Here is a 14,738-nt window from a genome sequence, read left to right as displayed (position 1 = left end):
TTTTTCAAGTCCAACCAGAGATGAAAGTAAATGCATATGCCCTGGTATGCAGCACTGGCAACAGCTGGCTGAACTGTGGCAAATGCAAGCAGGGAGCAATTTCAGGAGCTGACAGGGACCCAAGTTGCAATAGGACACTACCTGTAAGAAATTTTAAGTTACTTTCACCTCTAACACAAACCAAATTCTTTGTGGGCATGGCATCTTCAGGATCACAGCCTGTAACACCACAGAACAGCAGTTCTGGGTCAACAACCAACCTTCACTAAACAGCAAGAAACACTGATTCAGATGTCTGACTGGCCAGTAGGCTGCTGCTAACAACTGAATTGCCAGACCCCAACACCACACAGCACAACCAAGTGGCTCTCTTTTGAAACTATGTCATGACACATTTCAATACTATTTATGTACACAGCCGTGCTACACAATGTGAAATAACTCAACTTCTGACATGGCAATAATGCACGCTATCCCTGACAGATTTTTTTTAAATCTATTTGCCTGAGCTCCCTAAACATTTTTAGTTGAGGCCATTGTGTATATGGAGAGATACCTATCTCACAGAACTGGAAGGGATCTTCAGAGGTCATTGGGTCCAGTCCCTGCTTCATAGCAGAACCCATCACCATCCCTATTTTTTTTAAAATCTGTTTGGTCTAGATCCCTTAACAGCACACTCAACAACTGAGCTCACAACCCTGGGTTTAGCAGGTCAATGCTCAAGCCACTGAGCTGTTCCTCCCCATTGGAGATACATACTCAAACCTGTCTTATGACTTTAGGGCCAAGGCTCACTTTGCCCTCAGGCGCCCAGGCACCTGATTCAAAAAGTATGCCCTGCCTTTGCACTAGGAGCAGTGTGCTAGGTGACTGCCTTGTTTACCTATATGGTTTGGACAGTCCTGCACAGGGGCAAAAAATTAGGTGCTTTTATGGGCAAAATTTCTGCATCCCATATCCCTGGAGAACTGTCATCTCCCATCTCAGCCGGGCTGGAACTTGCTTTCCTGAATTGTGTCCCACTAACGGAGGTCCTGGAGAGATGTAATGTGCTGTCATGCCCCCCTCTCCCTCCAGTTTTATTCCCAGAAACCCACTTTACTTGTATCAAAACAAAAAGCAGTCAAGTAGCACTTTGAAGACTAGCAAAATGGTTTATTAGGTGAGCTTTCATGGGACAGACCCACTTCTTCACGAAAGCTCACCTAATAAACCATTTTGCTAGTCTTTAAAGTGCTACTTGACTGCTTTTTGTTTTGATAGTGTACAGACTAGCACGGCTTCCTCTTTTTTACTTTTCAGTGTTTCCCTTTCTCCAAGTGTAAACTGTGGATGGTACTTAATTCCTCTGCAAAGTGCTTGGGGATTTACAGCAGAAAGCACACTAAGGACTTGCCAGACACCCACCACATCTGCAAGAGATGCAGCAAGGACTGTCACTCTCGTGTGGGTCTTCATAGTTACAGTAGACACTGTAAATGAAGTCCTCAATTGAAATTATAAAGGGTGCGATCCATAGTCTATGCAGACTGAAGGATGCCTACTACTACTACTGGGTATTTACAGATGAAAAGCACTATTTAGTGTATTACAACAATTGGTACTAACTCAAAAAAGGATGTAATACACACTACTGATAACAGGCCCAGACTTACAACTTGGTCTGAGCCACATGCAAAAAGGTTTTAACATCTGAAATGTGGGGAGTAGCAGTGCCAGTGGTGGTATGTAACCACAGGTAGGATGGCCATCCATCCCAAATTGGGCAGGACAGTCCTGTATTCGGAATGCCAAAAAGGCATCCCCACTTATTTTTTAAATGGGACTCATTGTCCGGTATTTAGCCTGTCTCAAAGAATCATAAAACACTAGGACTGGAAGGGACCTCGAGAGGCCATCGAGTCCAGGCCCCTGTTCCAATGGCAGGACCAAGTACTATCTAAACCATCCCTGATAGACATCTATCTAACCTGTTCTTAAATATCCCCAGTGATGGAGATTCCACAACCTCCCCTGGCAATTTATTCCACTGTCTGACCACCCTGACAGTTAGGAACTTTTTCCTACTATCCAACCTAAACCTCCCTTGCTGCAGTTTAAGCTCCTTGACTCTTGTTCTATCCTCAAAGGCCAAGAAGAACAAGTTTTCTCCTTTCTCCTTATAACTCCCTTTTACACACATCGCCCCACCTTTTCCACCAGCAGCAACCTGGCGGTAGTCACTTCTCTGAGCCTTGGGGAAGCACAGGCAGCTGCCACTTCCCTAGGGCTCCCAGAGACCGCCGGCAGCTGCTGCTTCCCCGGGCCTCCTTCCCGGCTCCCCACGGCTTGGAGGAGCTGCCCTTCCCCACTACAGCTCCCTGTCCCCTACTTCTGACAGGGAGCTATGATCGCCGTCCGGCGTGGGGTCCAGCACACGCGGCTGCCATGCTGACTGGACCCTCTGAAGAGAGTGCCATGAAACCAGCCGCAGCCCGATATTTACCACAGGCGCCCCCACGTGGTATCGGAAACGCCTGTTCCCTTAACCGTACCACGAGACACTGCGCGCGGCAGAGTACACAAGGGCCGACTCACACCCGCTAACCCAGCCCCGCTCTGTGGAAACTGTCCGCTTCGGTCCTCTACCACGCGGCACGCGTCCTCGACCCGTGCTGGTCACGTGACCGAAAGCCGCTTCTTCCCTCTTCCCCCCATACCCCGCCCCACTGGAGGGCACATGCCGCTCATACGTCATGAGCGCGTTCTCGCTGTCCGCGCGTCCTTCAAACTAGGAAGGCTGAAAAATTGCGGTAAGCGGCGCCGCGCGGCGGGCGGGAGGAAAATGACGGCAGCCGGGAGAGCTCAGAAAGCTCCGGGGCCTCTAGTGGCGCGCACAGCGCGTGTGGGGGATGGGGTCCGGAAGCTGAGGGGAGGGAGCACTCATTCCCCCTTTAGCAGAGCCGCAGCCGCCGAGCAGATGGGCGGGTACATTCTGTAGTGGGGAGGGACCCCAAGAGGAGGAAGGTCGCAGAGGTGGGGGGGGGCGGTGCTGCGACGATAGCAACAGCGGAGGAAAGTTGCTTTCCCGCCCCAGGTGTGCTCGCGGCACCGTAGTCCGATGCTGGGCGGGAGCAAAGCCAGGCGGGGACTCCCGCCTCTCACTCCCTGTAGCGGGAGAGGCCAGGGCAGGTGCCCAGAAGGCTACCTCAAAACAAATGGTCTCGCCCAGAAGGTTTATTGGGCTGTTCCCCCTCCCCCGCCACGGAAGTGCACCAGGCAGCCAGCCCGCCTAGCGCGCCCGAAGGGGGAGCGCTACCGCTCTGTCCTGGATACTCCGTCCGGCCGGGGCCAGTCTGGAGGCTGCCGGCGGTGAGAGGGGGCTGCACTAATCCCCGGCATAGCCACGGCTGGGCGCTGCCCTGTGTCGGTCATTGAGGCAGGGGCGAGCAAGCATTCTACCCGGGGGCGGGGGAGCCGCTCAGCCCCTCTCCCTCCCCCGGGCTGTCGAACGCAATCCATGCGGCGGGAAATTTTGGTTATGTCCCTATGAAAAGAAAAAAAACCCCAACATTTCCCTTTGTGGCGCACGTAAGACAATAAGGCTGTAGAATGTAAAAAGACCCGGTATTAATCGGTGTATCATTGTGCTTACACATAGATAACAACGGGAACAGTTCAGCGTTTTTAATGAGTTGCGTGAGTCTGAGACCCCCTTCCCGCCATGAAATTTCATGCCCTCGAGGGGGCCTCCACTCCTGCACGAAGGGGTCAGAGGGACGGGTGCTGCCTTTCATCTTCCATACCTCGCTCTTGTACCTGCTGCGTGCTTTGCCGCCAGCGTGTTGTGTTTGTGCTGCAGCCTGCGGAAGCATGCAGCCACTTCGTCGGAAATAACGCCCGTGGGGTTTTTTTAGTAACACATCTCACAGAATTCAAAACGCTGGATGATTCAGCGTTCTATACTTAAAAACAACCTTGTCACTCAGAAACAGTGCAAGGGCTGGGGAGATTCTGGGGTGATGGAGGTAATTTCTGGGAAGGAGCCTGTATCTGAGCTTGCAAGGCTGTTGGATATAGGTGGGAACGGTGAGGAACAGGTTTTTTGAGGTTGTAAGGAGGGATTGTTAGGGATGTGTTTCAGGAATATGGCTGACCCCAACCTCTGGCATTCAGGCTCATCTGCTCTGGTCCCCTTGTGTTCCTGCATCCTCGTGTCCTTGAGCCCCTCTCCATGTATCCCTCCACCGCCATTCAGACACCTACTCCCCCATGTGACCCTGTTCCTCTTCTCCTTGTCCCCATGTGCCAGTGCCCCCATTTAGCCATTCCCCTTACAGCTCTGCACCCCCTTGCTCTCTGCCCATGTGACCCTGCATCTTTGCTCTCATTCGGTCCCTGCCCCTTTTCAAGTCTTTCCTCCCCCACTAACCCTTATGAACCTCTTGTCTAACCCTGCATATGCCCCATACTGTTCGTTTCCACATATCCCGTGTCTTCTGGCCAAACCTGACAAGAAGTCTGAAGTAGGCAGGCTTGTTCGTTTCCCCGAACGCTGGCCAGGAGCAACTGTTGTATTCAGGTGCATAGTGCCCTCTGTTGGACAAAAAGTAAAACTGCAGCAACTGTTCAGCAGAAGCTATTTTCTGAGGGGAAAAAAGTAGCACATGAAATATGTGTGTGCACAGTGGTGTAGACTTCCCGTAGGAGTAACAGAAGACAGGGTTAGATTTGTCATTGTAGAATCAGTAATCTGAAAGTATAGTCTTTAGTGCTTGCTGCTTGATTACTTGTAAGGATCTTGTCCTTCAGTGTCTTCGATTACTGCTTCTGCTCAAGGGCAGAATACAAATTATAATTAGGTAGTTCGGAAAGATTGTCTAAGCATGTCCTCTTGGTTCTTCCTATATTTCTTTTATGGGAAACATAATTTTGTTTATATTTGGTGGCTCTTAATTTTTATATTAATGCTTTACATTGTGTAGGACATAACCCCGTAATAGTTTTTTAAAATTTCTCAATATGTTATGGATTTGCAATTATTTTTGTGGACTTCCTGATCTTCCAGACTTAAAGCGTACTCATGCTACTAACTAGTACATCAGAACATTGGACTGTGATGTTGGTAAACTGGGAAAGCTGCTTCATAGGTCTTGGGTTAGTGTAGGAAACAGTACCTTAAAATAATCCGCTCCCCCCCCCCCCGTGAATTTGTGGGTACCGGAGTTCTTAACATACTAAAATATTGTCCCTTTTGACTGTTAAGGAATTTTAGATGTTAGTTCACGAGGGAGGGTATTTATTATATAATCATAATCTAGTGCCTTGTTTACAGCAGTATTCAGCTTTCTGGCCTGAACAAATACAATTTTGTTCTTGTATTTTTGCAGAACAATTTTGTTCTCATATTTATACTATAAAAGTGATTTTCCTAGCTCATTGCTTTTGTCAGTTCAAACCCCACCCCCCCATCCCCCACTACACACTTTTTTTTTTTTTTGCATCAAACACAAGCTGCTTGTATTACTTTCAAGGTCTTTCACTGTCAGTCCCCATGCTGCCCACCATCTCATATTTTCTATTGTCATTGTGTTCTGATCCTCTGCCAACTTGTTTAAATTTTCGAACAGCGCTTTCATGCTTCTCCCATACTGTTTTACGTGCTGGGGAGAGACTGTCTTCAAATATCTGCAAAGCATCCTCACTATCAACTTTCAGATTCGTCCTCAAAGTCTCCTTTGCTGTGATGAATACAAAAAACTGAGAATAGAGTTGAGTGCAGAGATTAATGCCTATTATGTTGGCTAGCCTTCTCTTATAGTTTGCTGTGTATTTCTTAGGTTGTACACTGTTGGGGGAAAGGACATCTTTTTGTTCTGTGTTTAATACAGAACCTACACAATGGGGCCCCATAGCAGCTGCCATAATACAATGAGTAACTAATGAATTAAATCATATACAGTATATACCAGTTTATTAGAATAAAATATGTGGATTGGTGCTATGCATGTAGATAATGTGTATCAAAGATCAAAACAAATGCTTTGAGGTTGTGCTGAGATCAGTAAATGCATTGTGTGTAGGACTGCCAAATGATCAAAGTAGTGAAAAATTTGCTGTTAAACCATAATAGAATACCATTTATTTAAATATTTTGGATGTTTTCTCCATTTTCAAATATATTAATTTCAGTTACAACACAGAATATAAGGTGTATAGTGCTTACTTTATATTTTTGTTTGAACTGTAAAAAAATTCTTTCACCTTATGCTGTAGTACAGTCTCTTTATCGTGAAAATTGTGCTAAAGATTTGATTGTCCACTAATGTTTCAGCTACCAGTACAGAGGACCTGTGTCCATGCTGACACTGGGTACTGCTGGATAACAATTCAAAGCATCGTGGGTTGATGTATGTTCATTTTTATTATCACAATCAGATGCTTACATCAGAAAGTTGTTTTATTTTCTTGATGGTTTGGCTACTGCAGTTTCCATGTCAGAGTGTTGCTCTCTTAAGAATTCTGCAAGCATGTTCTACATGTCATCCCTTTCAAATTTTGGAAGGCACTTCAGAGTCTTAAATTTAGGGTCAAGTGATGTAGCTCTTTCTAGAAATCTCAAATTGATATCTTCTTTGCATTTTGTCAGATCCTCAGACAAAATGTTCTCAAACCAGGGGAGGCCAACATGGCCTGTGGGCCAGAATCTGGCCCTCGGAGTCTTTTCATCTGGCCCGTGAAGCTGGCAGCCATGTCATTTTATCCAAACTGGCAAAGTGAGTGTGGGGCATAGGGTGCGGCTCCCGAGCCTCATGTCACTCCTTAAATTTAGTTGCAGTATTTCACTGTGGTAGGACTTGGAGCCACCTGTGCTATAGGTGGGGGAAGGGAATAGCAGAATTGGGGGAGAGCCGCGCAGCCGTGGTGAGGAAGAGGCAGCAGCTGCCGTGGAGGAACAGTGGTGGGGAGCAGGCATCATCTGAGGTTGGTTAATCCTGGGTTTGGGGCTGAGGGGGTTAAACCTGGGGGTGAGCTTGAGGCTGAGAGAGGTCAAGTCTCCCCATCCCGGACTTAAACCCTCTCAGCCTCAAACCTGCCCACCCCATCCTCAGGCTTAATCCCTTTCAGACCCAAACCATCCCCCCAACCTCACCCCGGCTTAATCCCTCTCAGTCCCAAAACCCACCCCCAGTTCATGTTCAGCACTATTTCCAGATCTGAAGAGGTGGGTCTGCCCCATTAAAGCTCATCACCTAATAAGTTGTTTTGTTAGACTTTAAAGTGCTAAATGACTGCTAGTATGTAAACAGTTATGAGGAAAACATTAAACTCTTCATATTCAAATTGCATTTTTAATGATAAAATTAGTAGCTAGATCTTTTGTTCTGAGAATACACTCATCCCTCATTTAACAAGTACTGTGCTAATGAGTACTCACTAAATGAGGAACATATATACCTACCTTTATTCACTATATGAGTGAACTTCCCGTGCTTATGTGAGCGGGGTCCTTGGCCAGGGGGCGGGGAGACCTGCAGCCCCATGGCTGGAGTGCAGCCAACTGTGAAGTCTCAGGCAGAGGGGAGAGAGACCCACAGCTGGAGCCTTTTCCCTCCCTTCCCTCAAACATGCAGCTGTCTGACAGCCCTGCATCTGGGGGAAGAGAGGGAGAAGGCTCTTAGCCTGGTTCCCTCCCCTGCAGTGACCAGGAACATGAAACTGACAAGCTATGAGCTGGTAAGTTTTTCCCAGCCCTGCAAGCCATGGGGAGACTGGAACCAGTCTGCCACTCTGAGAGCCAGAAAACTGACCAGCCCTGTTGGTTCCTGGCTCCCCACCCGTTGCAGGAAAATTTGAGTTATGCAGGGGTTGCAGGAACAACCCCTGGGTAACTTGAGGGTTTACTGTATTAGTCCCCACACCTGCCCCACAGTCCTCACCCTTGGCCAGGTTTTAAACCCCACCCTCCTAGGTCCCATACTTTCCCCAGCAGCCCCAAACCCCCTCCAGCCTTAGACCCCCACAAGAGCCCCAAATTGCTCCCAGGATTACACCCCTCCAGCAGCCCCAAATAACTCCCAGTATTAGACTTTCCCTGCAGCCCCAAACTGCCCCCAGCCTTACAACCCCCCTAGCATCCCCAAACTTCCCCCAGTCTTAGATCCCCATTGCATCCCTCAACAGCCCCAGCCTCAGACACTCCTCCTCCTCCCGCAGCCTCTTCACCAGGGCTGCTAGGCTTGGTGGCTCCCCCAGCCCTCCTGCTCCCAGCAATTAACTCAAGTGTTAAGGTTTCAGCACCTAGGCATAAGGTAATTGCTATCCCTGGTGACAGAGAGAGCTGCCACCTCCAGCAACTATCACTATTGATAGATATCTGCCTGAGGTAGCAGTGTTAAGAAACTGCAGATAGCTTCTTTAACAGCCACATGCAGCTGGGAACTGCTCAGCTGGCGACTTTTAACAAATCTAATGGGACCAATAGGTTGGGAATCCCTCCTCTACATACATACACTGCATCCTATTTCTGGTGCCAAACTATTCAAATACATCAGAAAAGTACCTAAACTCAACTGGTTTATGTCAAGTTACAAGCACTTGGAACAAATTGGAGACTTTTACATGTATTTTAATGGGAATTTAGTGTCGCTCTTATGAATTTTTGCCTATGAGCAGAAATTTGGGAACCAGTTGTGCTCATATAGTGAGAGATGAGTGTAACCGGAATTTTGGTTTGGGATGTTTTGGTAAGAACCCCAGAGTTAAGGTGCAAGAGTCTTCAAATGATTTATGAAATACCCATACCTTCTAGTTTTCCTTGGATTCAGCATTGGGTTTTCAACCTAAAAAGATGATTCAGTATGTCTGATGGACAGTATGGTATAATAAAGTCCTTCAGGACCTATGAATCCTAGTGACAGTTCTAATTAGTGTCCAAAAATACATTTCCCTAAAAACTGACATTTATTTATAGAGGCTAATCGGGGCTTTTTTTCCCCCACTCTTTTTGAAAATTTGGCAGGAATGGATGAATCTTTAGTTTCTAAGCAGTTGCTTCCGTGGTGTTTTAATCAAAATTTGAAAATCAGTTTTCAAAATGCTACAAGAACTAAATTATTTGAGAATATATATTTACACAGGACACATACCAGGAATTAGTTTTATTATTCAATTTACCTAATCACTATCCTGTTGTTTATCAGTTAGGTTCATTTCAGTCATTTCGCAGTAAATAATAGATGTCCAAACATATATTTGTTATTTATAATATGTCAATTATTTTTTAAAGAGTCTTGGTCATCAGCTGATGAAAATACAGTGAATTTGAATGGCTTGGAATGCACTCTGGAGGATCTAAAATATTTGGCAAATTGTGTAGTTTTAGCAGTGTTATGTGTCCGGGAACAACAACAATAAAACCCAAAAAACACTGTTTTGCCACCTGCATTGAGAAGACCAAGAATATGACATCTTCCATCTTACCAAGTTATATATCGTATCTTCTGTTCTGTGAAAGTAGTGCTTGCAGTCCATCTGACATGCATACAATTTACAATGAAATAATTTACCAGTGAAAAATAATAGTGACTCTTTGCTCTTGCCTTCCTTCTAAACTGCACGATATAATGCTCTTCTGTGCTGTTCTGCAAAGTTAATATCATACATTTCCCAAATAATATTTACTACCAATTAGTAGAGACTTGAGCCAGGTACACTTACCGTTCAGTGTCAAATAATGGATGTGGCAGTTGGCAAAGCATGTTTCTTGCCATGAATATCAGATTCAAAATCAAAATGGCAGCAAACACTGCTAAGCAGAATGCACAGTGGTGGCTATTGCAGTCCCATAGTGCCCTCTAATGCTCAAGGATGAAATCTGATGACTCACAGTAAAGGGAAATCTTGGGGGGGAAAAAAATCAAAATTTGATACCATTTTCTGACATCTGTAGAAACACTTAGTTCTGTAGTATGACAGTCAATTTGGCATTATTAATAAATAATGTACAGTAATAATTTGTGCCTTGAACGCTTGTTGCAAGGTGTATAAAATATATTTTAGTGAGTTTATTCTGATTCTGTCTTTGGTCTTGGACAAATATATTTCTCAGTTTATTCTGTTTATAAAAGTTGATAAAAATATTTTACAAACCCAAATGCCTTCATTAGAGGTTGTAGAATGACTACACTTCTCTTGTCCAGCACACTGTGGTCTAGCAACATCTGTGGTCTGGCATGATTTTACTTAGCCAGATATCCACTTATCATGGGTTTGGCTAAGTTTCTGACAATCCCATCAGTTTGCTTACAGGCACTAGTTCTGGCTCGTCTGGTTCTATTCTTTGCTGTTATTTAGCAACAGTGGAAGCATGGGTAGTGCTGCTAGACGATATTAAGCTCCTGTGGGTTTGGCAAATTCTCTGGTTACGCACTGATAAGCTTCCAGGGGTGTCCGACTAGAGAGGTTCAACCTGTATCTCTTTTCAGAATAGAAAGATGAAAACGAATCTGAGAGTAATCTTCAAATGGAAGTCTGTTCCTTTTTGCATTGTGTTTCCCCCTTCACAAAGATAATATTTTGTTTAGAAATGGATTGTTGTCTAGAAGGTAAGACATTGTAATACACAGTGAATTCCTCCCAGTCTGTAGTCGCAGCCTGATATATTTACTTTTTGAATATAAATAACTGGAAGGGTATGCTGATGTTACTTTGTGTTAGCCGATGGCCAAGGATGTTTGGTGAGGTGCCAGCTATGCCCGTTTCACACCATCCGTGACTTCAACTGCTAGAACTCACTGTCCCTTCGCGGCGGGCAGTCAGGATTGACTGACAGGCGCCCCAAGAGTTTGCCCCGTGGAGGCGGCACAGCTCAACGCTAGGCTCTTAGTATTCTCACCTAATGGCCAGGCTTTATAGCCAAAATGGCTGAGGTTCTTTGATTGTGTTGGCTGCTTTACAGTAACCCAGGGAAACAACAGTCAGGCTTGTGCATAAACGGTTACCAAAATTTATTAAACTAGATTCTAATCATGTGGTTAAAAAATTGCTAGTGCCTACTTATTTAAATGTATAGATGTTACACACACAAACAAGTTACAAAACTGAAGCCACGATCCCAAAGAAAGAAAAAAACAAAGTATAGAGCTCTATTTCAAAATATGTGTACACTAAAGATAGGAGATCAGGTGTGGGTGCTTCTTACCCTCCTTGCATCTCTCGATTCCAGCGGTGCCAAGCCAGGATCGGTTACTCAGTTCTGCGGAAAGACGAATAAGGGACAAGGCTTAGGGACCCCTTTAGCTGCAGAAGCTTTGGGAGGCTGTCACTTATCTGACCAGCACATAGTGAAAAGCACTCAAAAATTATGGTGCTGTTGGTCCCATACTTATACCTCTGTAGTCCTGTATTCTCTTTCTCCTTTCTCATGCCAAATTGGGGCTGGTCTGTCTGGGTGACGCCAGCTCTTGCAAGAGTAGTGTGAACTTAATTTACACTTGCAAGGGAGAGGAACAATAAGTTTCGACTACTGGACATTCCTTTTTATTAGGGTACATATTTCCCACCTGGGATGTTAGTGTGTGTGCATCAAGTTATTAGTAGGGGCTAAGAGCCATGTCTGTCACAGCTCCTCTGTCTGCTGTGAGCCTAATCGTTGTATATGTTCCCAGAGGCACATTGTAGCAGCACCTGTGCTTTCTCACAGCCTCAAAGGCTGTGCTGGAATTTATGTTAAGTGCCCTGTTGTCTTGGCTCTCTTGTTTTCCCAGCAATGCTGGTCTGAGAGGGGGCTGGCTGTCTGGCTACACTTTGGCAGAAGACTTGATCCTTTAGTGAACTGTATTTTCCAGTAATGAATTGGTGGCAGGAAGACCTATTATTCATTTTGTTGATCTGCTCTGCTCTGTGATACATTTTGCAGAGTTGACACGGTGTCTCAAAGATCACAATGTTCATCTGTTTGCTTCTGAGAACTCCATTTTGGGTACTTGTTCCTTTCAAAAGGTTATAATTTTGAAGACTTTACAGTTGATTTTTCCATGTCATGATTATACCGCAAAGAATTGTTGGTAGCACACAATGAAAGGCAATGAATCTGCTTGTTTCTGAAAGCTGGTTGATTTGTAATAATACAGATGTGAGTGTATATTCCGGTAAAGTGTGTAGCCTACAACAAAACTCTTGATGCTTAGTTTTACATGTAAATGAAAACAATGCTAATATGAATACTATTGGAAAAACGTTAGCTAAACTAAGGATGTCTCTTTCCCTCTCCTTTTTTTACCTCATTTTTTATTTGAAGTGGAATGGTGATGTGATATATAGTACCTGTTTATGGAAAAAAACACATGCTTAAAATTCTTGTTTGCAGATTTTCACCAGATCAGCAGTTGATTTTTTTAATATTCAGGTAACTGTGATTTAAAACCGGTGATAAGGCAGCAGTGCCAATATTAAGGCTGACATACACTTTGCATTATAATCATTTGTTTTCAATGTCTTTTAGCTTTATCAAACTTTACGGTTGTATTTTCATGCTTGGTCTCCAACTGAGACTGAATTGTTATGGAAAGTGTGAACCAAAGGTACAGTAACTAGAAAATATTGGCTACGTCTACACGTGAAGCCTACATCGAAGTAGCTTATTTCGATGTAGCAACATCAAAATAGGCTATTTCAATGAATAACGTCTACACGTCCTCCAGGGCTGGCAACGTCGATGTTCAACTTCGACGTTGCGCAGCACCACATCGAAATAGGCGCTGCGAGGGAACGTCTACACGCCAAAGTAGCACACATTGAAATAAGGGTGCCAGGCACAACTGCAGACAGGGTCACAGGGCGGACTCAACAGCAAGCCTCTCCCTTAAAGGGCCCCTCCCAGACACAGTTGCACTAAACAACACAAGATCCACAGAACCGACAACTGGTTGCAGACCCTGTGCCTGCAGCATGGATCCCCAGCTGCCGCAGCAGCAGCCAGAAGCCCTGGGCTAAGGGCTGCTGCCCACGGTGACCATAGAGCCCCGCAGGGGCTGGAGAGAGAGCGTCTCTCAACCCCTCAGCTGATGGCCGCCATGGCGGACCCCGCTATTTCGAAGTTGCGGGATGCGCAATGACTACACGGTCCCTACTTCGACGCTGAACGTCAAAGTAGGGCGCTATCCCCATCTCCTGATGAGGATAGCGACTTCGACGTCTCGCCGCCTAACGTCGAAGTTAACTTCGAAATAGCGCCCGACGCGTGTAGCCGTGACGGGTGCTATTTCGAAGTTAGTGCCGCTACTTCGAAGTAGCGTGCACGTGTAGCCACGGCTATTGCTAGTATTAAGAGAAGTTCTGACAGCTTTGGAGCATATTTAGTACTTCTGTGGTTTTGAGTAGGAACTTGTCATTTGTCTTGGAGGTATGCCTGTGGTCAGAGAGAGAGTCATTTTGCTGTTCTCAAGAAAGTCTATTTCCAGACTTGGTTGTTACAAACTATGCGAATTGCACATGTCCATTAGAACATACAAAGGCCCTGGGCCATGGAGCCTTCTGTATTGTTATGAATCTTGCAAACAGAAATTTTAGTTGGGACAGAGATAAAATGGTGCATGGTTGCCTTGTGTGGTCTCTTATCTTCTTATCAAATTGGCCCAGGAGAAAGTATACTGTTTGGGAATTCTATTGAGTGATATCTGGCCCCACTGTAGTCAGTGGGAGTTTTTCTAATAGGATCAAGATTTTATCTCATGAGTTTTAGATTAACCTCTTCTGCTGACTGGTGTTAATAGTTCACTGCATAGTATTGCCCTTGCTAGCGAGCAATGATTCATGCTCTTCCCCTACGAGGAAGACAAGTGTCTGATTCATCTCCTTTTACAGAAGACCTGTAACTGAGTGGTTATACATGGTCCTTTCTCGTAGAAGTAGGCTTAGAACTCAGCTTTCTCTATACTATAATCAGACACTTGCAGCTGGCCCATGCCAACTGACGCTGGCAAAGGGGCTGTTTAATTGCCTGTCGATGTCGGGCCTCAGGCTGCACCCTGCTCTCTGAGGCCCTGCCACCTCACAGGGTTCTAGAGCCCAGGCTCCTGTCCAAGTTTGAAATCTGTACCGCAGTGAAACAGCCCCTTCAACCCAGCCCCACAAACTGTAATCAGTTGGCATGGGCCACTTCAGGGTTTTAGCTGCAATGTAAATATACCCTTCAATCTCTGTTGAAGAAGCAGTTAAAAACAGTGGACGAGTTCAAGTAACTTGGCAGTGTGGTAGCCAATGATGGCTCCCTTGACAAAGAAATCAATGACAGAATCAGGCCAACCAGGCGTTAGGACGTTTGAGAGCACGAGTGTTGGATCATTACAAAATCTGACAGTCCACTAAACTGAAAGTGTACAAGTCTGTAGTCCTGACCAGTCTCCTACATGGATGTGAAACCTGGAACTTGCACAGAAAACATGTGAACCTGCTGGAGCGCTTCCACACACGCAGCCTGAGGTCAATACTGCGCATTCGATGGCAGGACCAAGTCACAAACCTGGAAGTCCTTCACAGAGCAGGAACCACAAGCCCTGAAGCCATGAGTCTGAAAGTCGAGCTTTGCTGGACAAGGCGCGTCATACGAATGGAGGAGTCAAGAATTCTCAAGCAACTTCTCTATGGTGAACTCTCCCAGGGAAAAAGGAATCAAGGTAGGCCTTGAAAAAGGTATAAAGACTGCATGAAGGCGAACATTGCTCATGCTGGATTAAAGCCAAAGCAGCTAGAGC

At 45.6% G+C, this 14,738-nt stretch overlaps 1 protein-coding gene across 3 annotated transcripts in view; it reads left to right on the top strand.

Moving 5' to 3' along the window:
- Positions 1–2,416: 2,416 nt before the first annotated feature.
- The window catches only part of IMMP2L (inner mitochondrial membrane peptidase subunit 2), an 850,269-nt gene continuing 837,947 nt past the window's right edge, over positions 2,417–14,738 (top strand). Inside the window, exon 1 of one of the 3 annotated variants that reach the window (XM_074984087.1) lies at positions 2,417–2,795. The gene's annotated coding sequence lies outside the window, so the exon portion shown is untranslated. Of the gene's footprint in view, positions 2,796–2,974; positions 3,080–3,274; positions 3,355–14,738 lie in introns of those variants that run through there. The other 2 variants (XM_074984088.1, XM_074984089.1) reach the window with 2 other exon arrangements.

Source organism: Carettochelys insculpta, chromosome 1 (assembly GCF_033958435.1).
Source record: "Carettochelys insculpta isolate YL-2023 chromosome 1, ASM3395843v1, whole genome shotgun sequence".
NCBI classification, from domain to species: Eukaryota; Metazoa; Chordata; order Testudines; family Carettochelyidae; genus Carettochelys; species Carettochelys insculpta.
This window is presented reverse-complemented; position numbering and strand designations above follow the sequence as displayed.